This window comes from Syngnathus typhle, linkage group LG6 (genome assembly GCF_033458585.1).
Source record: "Syngnathus typhle isolate RoL2023-S1 ecotype Sweden linkage group LG6, RoL_Styp_1.0, whole genome shotgun sequence".
Taxonomy (NCBI): Eukaryota; Metazoa; Chordata; class Actinopteri; order Syngnathiformes; family Syngnathidae; genus Syngnathus; species Syngnathus typhle.
In genome coordinates this window covers 19,570,285-19,583,975 of record NC_083743.1, presented here as the reverse complement: position 1 = coordinate 19,583,975, position 13,691 = coordinate 19,570,285, and the positions used below count along the sequence as shown (strand labels likewise).

Below are 13,691 nucleotides of genomic sequence, written 5' to 3'. Positions count from 1 at the left end.
TCAATGTTTTTTTTTGTTTTCTTTTTCATGTTGCCTGTGGCTCCACGTGCTACGTTTGTCTAGACAGGAGCTCGGCCACTCTGGGAATCAAACTTGATGAGAACCCACCTAACAGACCAAACAGAACTACTTTACAGGCTTTCTTGTCGTCACAGAGGGCAACAGTTTCAAGAACATCTGTACAAGGGAGGCCTGCATCATGGAACACAAACTCCCAAACACACATGACTTCTCCTGCTTCTTCTGTGAGTAGCCAAGAAGGTAATTTGTCAGGAAGCGCTCTTTAATTTTACCGCTTCTCCTCAACATGAATTGATTAACATATTATGTTGCAGCACAGCGAGAGCCACGCATTTCAAGAAGACTTGTACAAGGGAGGCCTGCATCATGGAACACAAACTCCCAAACACACATGACTTCTCCTGATTCTTCTGTGAGTAGGCAATGAGGAAATTTGTCAGGAACCACTTTTTAATTTTACCGCTTCTCCTCAACATGAATTGATTATGAAATTATGTTGTAGCACAGCGAGAGCCACGCATTTCAAGAAGACTTGTACAAGGGAGGCCTGCATCATGGAACACAAACTCCCAAACACACATGACTTCTCCTGCTTCATCTGTGAGTAGCCAACAAGGAAAATTGTCAGGAAGCACTCTTTAATTTTACCCCTTCTCCTCAACACCTCTTTCATGTTCCTCTAGTATGTTCCTGGGTCTTGCCTGTGGTTCTACATGCATCCAGTCATGCAGACAGAGAACACCTTAGCCTTTAACTGTCGGAAGCTGTCCCTCTGCGAGGCCTCATAGTATAGTCTGTTTTCTGTTCTCATTCATTCATTCATTCATTCATTCATTCATTCATTCAATTATTTATTTATTTATTTATTGGCCTTTCTATATTTCTTTGCCTTAAATTTTGTTTATTAAGTTTTGTGTTTCCAATATGTGCATGTTCAATTCATCACATACAAGTCCAGTCCAATGTATACGTTCTTGTTTGTCATTTTGTATGTTCAGTATTTATTGAGTCAGTTAAACATTTTATCTATTTTTTTCATTATTTATAAGATTTCACCCATTATATATTCCATTCTGCCCAAAACAACTAATATCATACTGTATTTTGGTTCCAAAAAGCACCATGCAACTGTTTTTTTTCCTTCTTGTTTAGAAGGAAAAGTGTAAAGTGTATGTTGACAACTTATGTTGTGATTTGTCGTATAAAATAACCTGTTTTGAATGACATTATTCATAATTTACATTCATTTATTTCTTTCTTTAATAGAAAATAGGTCTTTTCTGTGTTGATATGAAACTGTAATTAAATACTTATTTTTGATTTTAACTCTGCATGTTCATTCATTACTTTCCCACTACTCACTAAATATTTTAATGTCATGTTATTATTCATCAGCCAATGCATGCATCAGGGAGGAAGTGGGTTGTTTTTGGGCAAATGAGACAATTATTGAAAGTTTATTAATATATTGTCTTGTGATCATAGTTTATTGTTATGTTGTCTTGTATGTATGTTGTCTTGTATGTACATTCTATAAGTTGATATAGTGTCCATTATTTTATCTTCGCGATTGTACTGATCACGTTGCATTGAAATACTTTGAAAACAAATCGGAAACCTCATAAACCGTGGCGATTATAGTTATTACCATTACTGTAAGGCTATTTTATTACTATCATGATCATATTTTAAATATACTGAAATATCGCCACTCAATCGTATCGTCACGTATCGCGTGATTTTACAGGGACGTCTTTTTCTGTCTTTACTTAAAGTGGACGCTACCATTTTTCACGTTTTAAGGGGGGGGGATCTAAAAGCGTTCAGTTCACGTAAATATAAACATGCACATGTTCACTCAATTGTGTAATCATATTTCACACGAATTTAGAGCGATGTGTTCCGCTCTCAGTGTTTTTCTTCTGTGTGTAATAAAGTTTTGACGCTACGACTAAAACTTACCCTGCCTTTTCAGACTTCGCACACACCTTTCGCGCCGACCTTTCGCGCCGCCGAAAAGTGGGTAGAGAAAAAATTAGTTTACACGGCCTCATTATCAGCTTGAAGACGAGACAGGTAAGTGGCAACCCGAGATTTTGTCACAACTTTATTAAAAACCCTAAGTATATACTTACATTTTAACCAGGGGAGTTTCGCCAGGTGTGCTGTGTGTTTCAGCTCGAGGTTGGAGTGACAGCTCGTTCAACTGACAGATCAGTTTCATCGACAACCTTCGTTCTTCTAACACTGACAAAACTGTCTGAAAAGTTATCAAGCCCGACTTGAAATCGGCAAGGCAAAGCGCGAAAGACTTGTGAGTACACCGGAGCAGCATCGCTTGTTTCAGAGGGGAAGTGCACAACTAGCCGCGAAAGCTACAACACACGGCTTCATTGCTAAAAAAAACCAACAAGCGCGTTCCAAACATGGGTCCGAAGAAGGCGTCAGCGGTTCCCCTCTTTTCGGTGGAGGAGACCGAAGATATTAAAAAGGCGTTGGACTTCCTCACTGAAGAAGTCTCGGTTATCAGGATGGAGCAGAAAGCTATCCTCAAGCTGGTCGAGGAGGTCAAAGCTCTCCGCAGTCGGAATGAGGAGAACGAAAAGAAAATCACCTTCCTGGAAAGCAGGGTTGCTGACCTGGAGCAATACACCAGAATCAACGACGTGATCATCTCCGGAGTTAATATCAAAGCCCGATCATACGCCCGGGCAGTGGCCGCTGGCGAGGGAGGTGAGCCCGACGATCTGGATGTTAGCTCTACGGAGCAACAGGTGGCTACTTTCCTGCAGTCCAAGGGGATACAGCTGGACTGCGACAACATCGAAGCTTGCCACCCTCTGCCCAAGAGGAGTCCCGGAGACAAACCCGCTGTCATCATGCGGTTTGTCAACAGAAAGCACAAGATTGCAGTATTAAAACAAGGAAGAAAGCTGAGAGGAACCGACGTCTACATCAATGAGCACCTGACCAAGCACAACGCTGATATTGCCAAAAAAGCACGCTACCTGAGGAAGCAGAAAAAATTCAACATACCTGGACTACAAACTGTAAAATATTTATCAAGCTCAATGGATCACCGGAGGAAGCAAAAGTGCTGATGGTAAGGAGTATCGAGGAGCTGGATAGATACCAATGATCATCATGCAGGACTGTAAGGTAAACTCTACTCACAACCATGACACGCATCGAAAGAAATCAAGCATCTACACCTGAAGACATCAGTAACATAACACAGAGGATTAGTGAACACGACAAACTGGAACTCCAATCATTTCAATACACTGATCACAGTTCACTGGATATAGAACATGATATAGACCCGGATAACAACTTCTTTAACTCAATCAACAATAACTGCAGTTATCATACTAATGAGGAATTTAATAGAATCAATACAGATAGTAGACTGTCTATTATACATATTAACAGTAGGAGTCTGTATGCCAACTTTACAAACATTAAGGATTATCTTCATCAGTTTACTCGCCCATTCAACATTATTGCAATAACGGAAACATGGATCAACGCAGTAAAAGAGGCGGACTTTGAGCTGGAGGGATATGACTTTATACACATAGATCGACAAAACAAAGGTGGAGGAGGAGTTGCAATATATGTGGAAAAGACATTAAACGTCAGGGTGATACAGGATATGTCAATGGTAGTTAACAACATATTGGAATGCATAACAATTGAAATACTTAAGGAAAAAAAGAAAAATGTAATCATTAGCTGTATATATCGGACACCAGGTTCCAGCATTGAACTGTTCACAGAATGGATGGAGGAGGTATTTTCAAAGGTCAGTTGCAAAACAATTTTCATCTGTGGAGACTTCAACATTGATTTACTCAATCCAAACAAGCACAAACTGACCGAACACTTTGTTAACACAATATATAGCATGAACTTGTATCCAAAAATCACTAGACCAACCAGAATAACTTCTCACTGTGCCACTCTTATTGATAATATATTCACAAATGACATTTTAAACAACACCATAAGTGGGTTATTAGTCAGCGACATCAGTGACCATTTGCCAGTTTTTATGATTTTTGATGACAACTATAAAACCATCCAACTGGCCAAAAAACAAGAATACAGAAGAATTAAAACAGAAAAAACAATAAACGCATTTAAAAATGGTTTAATGTCACAGAATTGGGATATTATATACAATGAAAATAATATTAACTGTGCATATGAGGAATTCTTAAAAATTTTCAAAAGGTTATATGACAAATACTGCCCTGTAAAAGTATATAATAGGAAACGAAAGTATGTAGATCATCCCTGGATTACAAAGGGCTTACAAAATGCCTGTAAAAAGAAAAATACACTTTACAGAGAATTTATAAGACAAAGAACTAAAGTGGCAGAAAATAAATATAAACAATATAAGAATAAACTAACTAATATTAAAAGAGCTGCTAGAAAAGAATACTATAGTAAGATAATAAATGATAATAAAAACAACACCAAAGAAATATGGAATATAATGAATACTGTAATAAAAAATGGCTCTAAAAAAATTAATTATCCTAAATATTTTACTATCAGGAATACTGATGAGCATGATATGCAAGAAGTGGCTGAAAACTTCAATGCATTCTTTGTAAATACGGGACCTGATCTGGCCAAACAAATCCCAGATGCAGTAACAACTGAGGAGCAATGTAATAGTTTAATAGATAGGAATCTGAGCTCAATGTTCCTCAAAGCAGCGGATGAGAAAGAAATTATAAAGATAGTTTTCCAATGCACAAACAAGACATCCAAAGACTGTGATGACATTTACATGAGTATCGTAAAACGAGTAATTGAGGGGGTCTCTAAACCATTAACATACATCTGTAACCTATCATTTCAGACCGGTGTATTTCCAGATAAAATGAAAATAGCAAAAATCATACCTTTGTATAAAACCGGGAACAAACACCACTTCACAAACTACAGACCTGTATCATTATTATCACAATTTTCTAAAATACTGGAAAAACTTTTCAATAACCGACTGGACAAATTTATAGATAAACATAAAATACTCACTGACAGTCAATATGGGTTTAGATCCAACAGAGCAACATCACTGGCAATAATTGACACAGTGGAGGAAATTACTAAAGCAATAGACCTAAAACAATATACAGTTGGGATATTCATTGATCTAAGAAAGGCATTTGACACAATAAATCATGAAATATTATTCAATAAATTACATCGGTATGGCATCAGGGGGGAACCATTAGCTTGGATCAAGAGCTATTTAACAAAAAGGAAACAGTTTGTGAAGTTGGGTGACACTTGTTCAACGTGTTTGGACATTAGTTGTGGCGTCCCTCAGGGGTCAGTGTTGGGCCCTAAACTTTTTTTATTATATATAAATGATATATGCAAGGTATCACATAATTTGAAGATGGTTTTGTTTGCAGATGATACAAATATTTTTTGTTTTGGTAGTGATTTACACACCTTAACAACACTAATAAATAATGAATTAAGCAAATTAAAGGTATGGTTGGACAGCAATAAATTATCCTTAAACCTAAGCAAAACAAGAGTAATACTTTTTGGTAATCACAGAACTAATTTGAAAATAGAGATAAAGCTGGATGGGGTTAATATTGAAAGAGTGAATGAGATTAAATTTTTAGGGGTGATAATAGATGATAAGATCAGTTGGAAATCACAAGTTAAACATGTACAAACTAAAATCTCAAGGTGCATCGCAGTATTAAATAGAGCAAAACAGGTTCTGGATCATACAACACTTCGCATCCTTTATAATACATTAGTCCTTCCATATTTTATGTATTGTGTAGAAATCTGGGGTAATAATTATATAAGCACAATATATCCACTTATTATTTTACAAAAAAAAGCAATACGGATCATTCATGGGGCAGGATACAGGGATCATACAAATTCATTATTCTTAAAGTCAAAACTCATCAAACTCAAAGATATAGTGGAATTTCGGACAGCACAAATACTTTTTAAAGCAAAAAATAATCTGTTGCCAACTAATATTCAGAATCTTTTCATTGGGAGGGAAGGGGGTTATAAATTAAGGGGGACATTTAATTACAGGATTAGGAAGGCACGTACAACAAAAAGAACATTCTGTATTGCAATATGTGGAGTTAAATTATGGAATACTTTGGAGGAAACGCTCAGGGAATGTTCAAACATCTATCAGTTTAAAAAAAGATATAAAGAAGAAATTATTTTTACAAGGTACAGGAATGAGGGTGTATGAGTACTAAGGGGTGATTAGTAATTATTGATTTACGTTTCTTTGTTGGTTTTGTTTGTCTGTTTGTCTTGTTCAGGCTGTTTTTATTTTGTTTTTATTTGGTTTATTTCTACCATTCAGGTATTTGTGTTGTATTTGAGGTATGAATGAATGTTAAGTGTCTGTGTGTGAAATATACGCACGTATTAATAGTGTGTTGGTACATGTTTAGTGTCTAGTGAGCAGCAGGTGGGGGATAATTTAGTAATTTAGTACTTTGTTGGGATAACTGAGGCAAAATGATTTATGGCTGGGTATTTAGGGATTATTAAATAGGGGGTGGGATTAAATAAATTATACTTCTTCCTACTCCTTTTCAGACATGTGAATGTGACTTATGGTTCTTTTGCGGCTATATGTATATGTATGAATGTTGGTACGTCTGTATGTGGATATGCATGTATTTTGTCATGTCCTTTATTGTGTACAATAAGCTTATTCTTCTTTTTTTACATGTTTGAAATAAATAAACGAAACGAAACCAGGATTGTTGCGTTAGTGGGGAAAGTAGCACTTCCCCACTTCTAATTACCATCGTCACAGTTCTATTACTGTACTATTACATGTTATTACTCATTAACTGTACATATAGATAAAAATAGTCTCCTGTTCTCACGACGGACTTTTGCGGAGTTGTTTCTCCGTGAATTTAGTATGGATTAATTCCATCGGTTGATGAACGTGAACATTATTCGTGACCGAGGCATCCACATCTTTGGTTTGCGTCGAGCAAAAAAAAAAAAAAAAGCCGCCATTACGAAATGCGCATATAGCAAATTAACTTGTAATTATTAATTAACTAGTCAGTCGAAAATACATGTTTGTTCTGCGTTCCTATTTATGACGGAGGATTCCCCATTTTATTGCTCTTGCGTTTAAGTATTATACACTATCGTCCGCCGTGTGCATTTGCCATCTAACAAGATGGACGCACGATGCTTGCACTTTGCGTTACGGAGTAACGACATTTCTGGAAAGATACACGACGCGTAATTCATTTATTTCAGACGACACCTCGTAGTCGCCACACGTAAATGGATAAAAATGGTTTACGGTGTTCTTTTATTAAAATCTTTGTTTTAGGTTAGCCCCCCTCAAAAACCGCACAGGCGCCATTATAAAATGTGCTTCCAAATTTATATAGCAGATGACATTGTAACTGTAAGCACTGATATGTACTGACCGAGTAAGATCAGTAGTATTGAATCATTGCCCAGTGTTAATTTGTAGCAGTCTTGAAATGCTACATACCCATGAACTATTGACTTTGTCACTGCACTGCCATCTGGTGGATGTTAAAAATCATTGCTGGGAAACTCTTTTCAGTCTAACATTTAAATAATTGTGTGTTTTTTTATTATACGTGGTATCCATTTATTTTTATCCAATTTGAATATGGTAATGATATGTTGTGTCGCTAATAAAATAATCCCAAAGTCAGTCAGATGTATTATAATAGTAATTATTCTATGAATAATTTGCCATTTGTCATCTACTAACTAAACAAGTCAATTTCTCTCTTTTTTTTCTTTTTCAGAATGGCGAAAAACATGATCCGCGCTAAAGTAGTCGCGATGAGGACTGCTCTGCGTGCAAAAACATGGATTTGTGCAGCTGATGGCACCTTGTCCATGCACGGCCAGCACAATAATGTAACTGTTGCCCTCTGTGACGACGAGAAAGCCTATAAAATTGTTCTGTTTGAACACTTGGCAGCAGTTACATTTTTTTAAACTTTGGTGTGGACGAGAGTGGCCAAGGGCTCCTCACCAAACCCGGCTCAAAAATATTCATGGCGGCCGAGGTGCAAACCAGCCCGCAGCTGGAAGAAGAGGCCAGGGCCCTGGTCTACCCCAAGTCAGTGGCATCATCTCCTCAGGAGGTAGTGAATAAACTACCTGAGGAGATGGTGTCACTGGAGGGCGTAATAACCGATGTAAGTCACCTGCACCCGCAAATGCACATATACACACATGTCTTTGTGTACACCTGTGAAGACATGATGCATGTGCAATAATGTACATGTAATGTACCCACCGACACACACACACAAACACACACACACAATATCTTTGAAATGCTCTGTTTAGTACTAAGGTACCAAAAGTTTTATTTTTTTTTGTCATCTCAATTTGCTCCACTTCAGATGCGTCCAATCCGCATGGTGCGCCAGAGAGGGAACAGCCTTGCGCCATTTCGGACTTTGACACTAAAAAAAGTAAGTAGCCATTTGTACTTCCCCTGTTGTAGCACTTTGCACACATACTCTTTTTTAAACTAACGCAGGATGAAGCCGCTGTCAAAATTGGCCTTTGGCGTGAGGCTAATCTCATTGAACTAAAAGTAGGGGGTTCCTTCATTTTCACCCACCTGAGTGCCCGGGTGAACGATTCGGGACTAATGCTCCACTCTACAACTTGCACAGAAATAAAGGTTAGTAAATGGCTTCATAGCAGTGGAATTTAAATGGTGCTTGCTTTTTGCTTATTATCCCCTTTTCCAAGATTAACTGGGTTAAGGTTCCCAATCTATTTTTCTCATTACAAACAATGGAAAACAAATTAATCCGTTCCAAGACTAAATAAATCCTTTTCTTCAATTTTTTTTTCTTCATTTCTTCATTTTTGTCCCATCGCGCAATTGCAGCGTTCCGCCCAGCGTTCAACCGTAGCGCGCTGCCGACCGCGCAACTGCTCCGCGCTGGTCGCATTATTGTGACAGAGCTGTCGCTGAAATTTTGAAAATATTTGTACCGTCCTAATGTACTTTCCAAAATTGAAGTGTACCTCAGTGCGCAGGGAGCTTAATTTGGTCCCATCGCGCAACCGCCCGCAGCGCGCCGGGCGCTCACTGTCGCGTGGCTTTAATAACGTCTTTGTGTTCTAGGATGGCTTTACTGCTCCCACTTGCTTTATTTGGAGGCATGATTAGCCTTTGGTAAACTTTGTTTTCCATTCATAAAAACTAATTAGATATTCTTTTTTTATTCAACAGCCCTGCAACTCCAGCCTCACCCTAACAGTCTGTGGTATCCTCTATGGGGAAGAGGTGGTGGAGGTCGTGTCCAATTCGGGCGAAGTTACAAGCATCAAGCTTCAGATCTGGCAGAAAACTTTCAGCCAGCCCCCGAAGATACCACAAGATGGGCTGGCCATCACTGTCACGCGTGTGCAGGGTGACGTGATAAAAATTGAGTGCGTGAATGAATGCATGGATGAATGCTTGAATGAATGTATGAATGAATGCATGAATGCATGAAGGAATGAATGTTGATGCATAATTGAATGCATTGTTCAAATTAAAATTGAAATTCAACAAAATTCTCCAAATTTTGGTTTTTCTACTCTCATTTCTACATTTTCCAACTCATTCAACCCATTCCAACTTTCAACTGTTCATCATTTTCCTACCTATTCCACAACTTCCCACTTACCTGCATTTTCACTTTTTCTAGTATGAAATTCACACCCAATTTTCCTACATTTCCTTTTTCACATCTTTTATTTTGAAATTCACGCCCAATTCCTTTTTCCCTTCTCATTTCTACATTTTTCAACCGATTCAACCCATTCCAACTTTCAACTGTTCATCATATTTCTACCTATTCCACAACTTACCAAATAATTCACATCTTTTATTTTGAAATTCACACCCGATTCTACAATATTTCCTTTTTCCCTTCTCATTTCTACATTTTTCAACCAATTCAACTCGTTTCAACATCATTCTGCAACATTCCTTAAATATTTATTCAACTTCTTCACCTTCACACGCAATTCCTTCAGGAATTGCAAATTCTAGTTAATGTTTGATAATGTTTTCATGGACACTGTCAAGGCAGTATCAATGTAACTTTATAATGATAATACTTATATCATAATTATCCATCCATCCATCCATTTTCTGTACTGCTTGTCCCCACATAATAATAATTAACCGCAGAAAATACAACAATGTCCTCACAAGCACATTCACACAAGCACAAACAGTGCAAATACTTTCTCTCCGTTCCTGCTGCTCTAATGTGTCTGGGTGTGTGTTTGTGCATGCACACGTGTTGGAAAGTTGGAACGGGTTGAATCAGTTAAAAAATGTAGAAGTTAGAGCAAATGTTGAATCCCTCTAGAGAGAATGAATGGGAAAATAAAAAAAAGCAATTGCGCCAAAATCTTTCTAAATTTGGAACAAAACAAAAAAAACGGCCTCAGGAGGTTCACTTTTGGGGTAAAAATGTTGAAACGGGTTAAATCGGACAAAAACCGAAAACCCTAGCGCAAATGTAGCTATTTGGGGCACTTAGTGTTGAAATAAGTTCACTTCCGGCTTGATTCGGGTCATTTTCGGTCTAATTTGGGTCACTTCCGGTTTATTTGGGACACTTCCGGTTTACTACAGGTCACTTCCGGTTTAGCTGAGGTCACTTCCGGTTTATTCGGGGTCACTTCCGGTCAAAAAAGTTCACTTTCGGTTCATTTGGGGTCACTTTCGGTTCACCTGAGGTCACTTCCGGTCTATTAGGGGTCACTTTCGGTTTATTTAGGTCACTTTCGGTTTAATTTGGGTCACTTCCGGTTCGTCTGAGGTCACTTCCGGTTTATTTGGGGTCATTTCCGGTCTAAAAAGGTCATTTCTGGTACATTTGGGGTCACTTCCGGTTTGATTTGGGGTCACTTCCGGTCTATTTGGGGTCACTTTCGGTTTGATTTAGGGCACTTCCGGTTCATTCTGGGTTCATTGGTGGCACTCCAGGGTCATCCAAGATGGCCGCCACACTGGAATTGGGGGTCAAGGGTTGAATTGTGTAAGCATAGTGGAAGTGGGGGTGAATGGGAGTGAATGTGGGAAGCATAAGGTGAATTAAGTGAATACATTTGGAATGGGTTGAATCGGTTGAAAAATGTAGAAATTAGAGTAGAAAAACGAAATTTTGGAGAATTTGGTTGAATTTCAAATTTGAAAATTTGGAATTTTTGGTAAGTGGGAATATGTGGAACAGGTAGGCAAAAGATGAACACTTGAAAGTTGGAATGGGTTGAATCGGTTGAAAAATGTGGAAATTAGAGTAGAAAAACGAAATTTTAGAGAATTTTGGTTGAATTTCAAAATAAAAGATGTGAAGTTTGTGGTAAGTGGGAAGTTGTGGAATAGGTAGGCAAAAAATGTTTAAAAACAACTACATGTTACAGCTGAGTAGTCTTAATACTCTATAAATAAAATTGTGAGGGACGCGTGACTGGGCTTTACTCCAGAATGATCTAAAATGTTGAGGAGTTATTAGTAGGTCATCTCCATTTTGGCATTTGGCTACGCACCCTGAAGATAAATTGAGGTTAATTTCATTTCTTTCATGTGAGTATACTCTAAATTTGCATAGACCCTAAAATCCATCCATCAGTCATCACCCAAAATGACACCCCTGCACTCAGAGCAGCAGTATACCCAACTTCACCCTTTCCACACACTGTCAATGTTGTAATGACCTAAAGAGGATACATTCATGAAAAATGTTCATATATGTATGAAAAGCAGAGTCAAATGGGGTTTTAAGAGTTACTTGACAGTTAAGCTTTTTCAGCATTACAAAATAAAATATTATAGTAAAAAGAGTGAAATAGGGTATGTTCCACAGACTGAAGTGTATGTAAACGTGCAGTATATGTGGTTTTACCCCCTCCACCCTAACGGCTTAAAATACAAACTTAAAAAGCCAGCATAAAGAAGCATACAGTCTTTGCAGAGCGCAAGTCTAGCTGGCGTCCACTTTGTCAGCACACTTGTCTTTCAGTTGGCGATTTTCTCAATTTCATCCAGATCGTGTGTGTCGAGTTTTTCAATTTTCTTATCTGGAAAAGAGAAAACCAGCGAGTGTTTTTTTTCTGCCAGTGGACGAATAAAAATGCAAACATATATATTACATTGAACCTGGCCAATGCAATAGATAATGGCAAGGATAACTACTTACTAAAATGCTCCTGGATCCTGTTGAGAATGTTCATACTCATTCTGCTGTCCACCATGTTGATGGCCAGCCCCCTTTTGCCGAACCGACCCGTGCGGCCAATCCTATGAAGGTAGGTCTCGTTGTCTGGGTTACCCTCCTGGTCTACAGGCAGGTCAAAATTGATCACCACCGATACCTGCTCCACATCAATTCCTGGTGGACAGAAAAAAAAGAAAAAAAAAGGCGAGAGGTGATAGGGGAAATTGACGTTAATATTTTCAATGTATGAAGAATACATACGGTATCTTCTCTAATAGCATACAGGGTGTTGACAGTCAGAATACATGTTAAAACAATATTACAAAAGCAATTGATAGGGAGAAGTGGAAGACTAAATAATTGTTAAATATCTACATATTTCATAATTATCTTGCATGGGTCCCTCACCTCTGGCACAGACATTTGTGGTGACAAGCACCTTCTCCTTTCCATTCCGGAAGCGTTCAATGACAGCTGCCTTCTGCTCTACTTGCATCTCCCCGCTAAGCAGCGCCACCTGGTGGTTCTCTTTGGAAAGCTCTCCCGCCAGCCAGCCTGCGGTCTTCCTTGTCTGGATCGCATGAAGGAAAGCAGAGTCACCAGTTCATATACCAGCCAGACACTCAAGGAACATAATGAATTTATGCGACGCCAGTCTTGTGACGTTCTTAATAAACTCTGGAACATTTCTCAGGAAAATGTGATGCCATTTATAATTATCAATCGGAAAGTGCTGGGTGAAGGGAAGTGCCTCACATGGCAGAAAATCATAGCCTGGGCTATGGTGATGGCGCCATAGATGTTGCACAGGGCTTCAAACTTTTCCTCCTTGCTGTTGCACAACACATAGTACTGCTTGATAGTATCCAGCGTCTCCTCCTCTCTTTTCAATTTGATGATATTTGGGTCAGGCACGACGCGCCTGGCGAAGTCCCACACGGTCTCCTAGCTGAGAACAGCAACATCTGGGAGTTTCTGGGCAGCATCATGTGTAGCAAAGAACAAATTAAAATCGTAGCATCCTTTAGTGGAAACTCAAAATCCGAACTCCCACATTTGTCAGGAAACTTTTTTATTAATATTCATTCTTACTTCTGGATGCGAATACTCTGGTCTTTGTGACCCTGCGTTGCGATCATGACATCGGCCTCATCCAGCACAAACACCCGAATCTTCTCGGGATCAATGAACTTCAATTTGCTGCACCAGTCCAGCATGGTGAGAACGTCAACATGGCACTCGATGTGAACTTACGCCTATTTCCTCGTATGGCGGAAACTAGTTTGACTTCAGGGTAGTTTTTGCCCATCTGCTCAATAACTTTCCCAGTCTGAAGCGCCAGTTCATAGGTGGGTGACAAACACAGGCACTGGTGGAAAAGGAAAAAGA

At 38.7% G+C, this 13,691-nt stretch overlaps 1 long non-coding RNA gene across 1 annotated transcript; it reads right to left on the bottom strand.

The window, feature by feature from the left end:
- Positions 1–1,511: 1,511 nt before the first annotated feature.
- Positions 1,512–13,184, bottom strand: LOC133155659 (uncharacterized). The gene is made up of 3 exons (XR_009714711.1): positions 12,285–13,184; positions 2,157–12,165; positions 1,512–2,022 (listed from the first exon to the last, which is right to left on the bottom strand). It is a non-coding gene; the product is annotated as an uncharacterized LOC133155659 (long non-coding RNA).
- Positions 13,185–13,691: the final 507 nt, after the last annotated feature.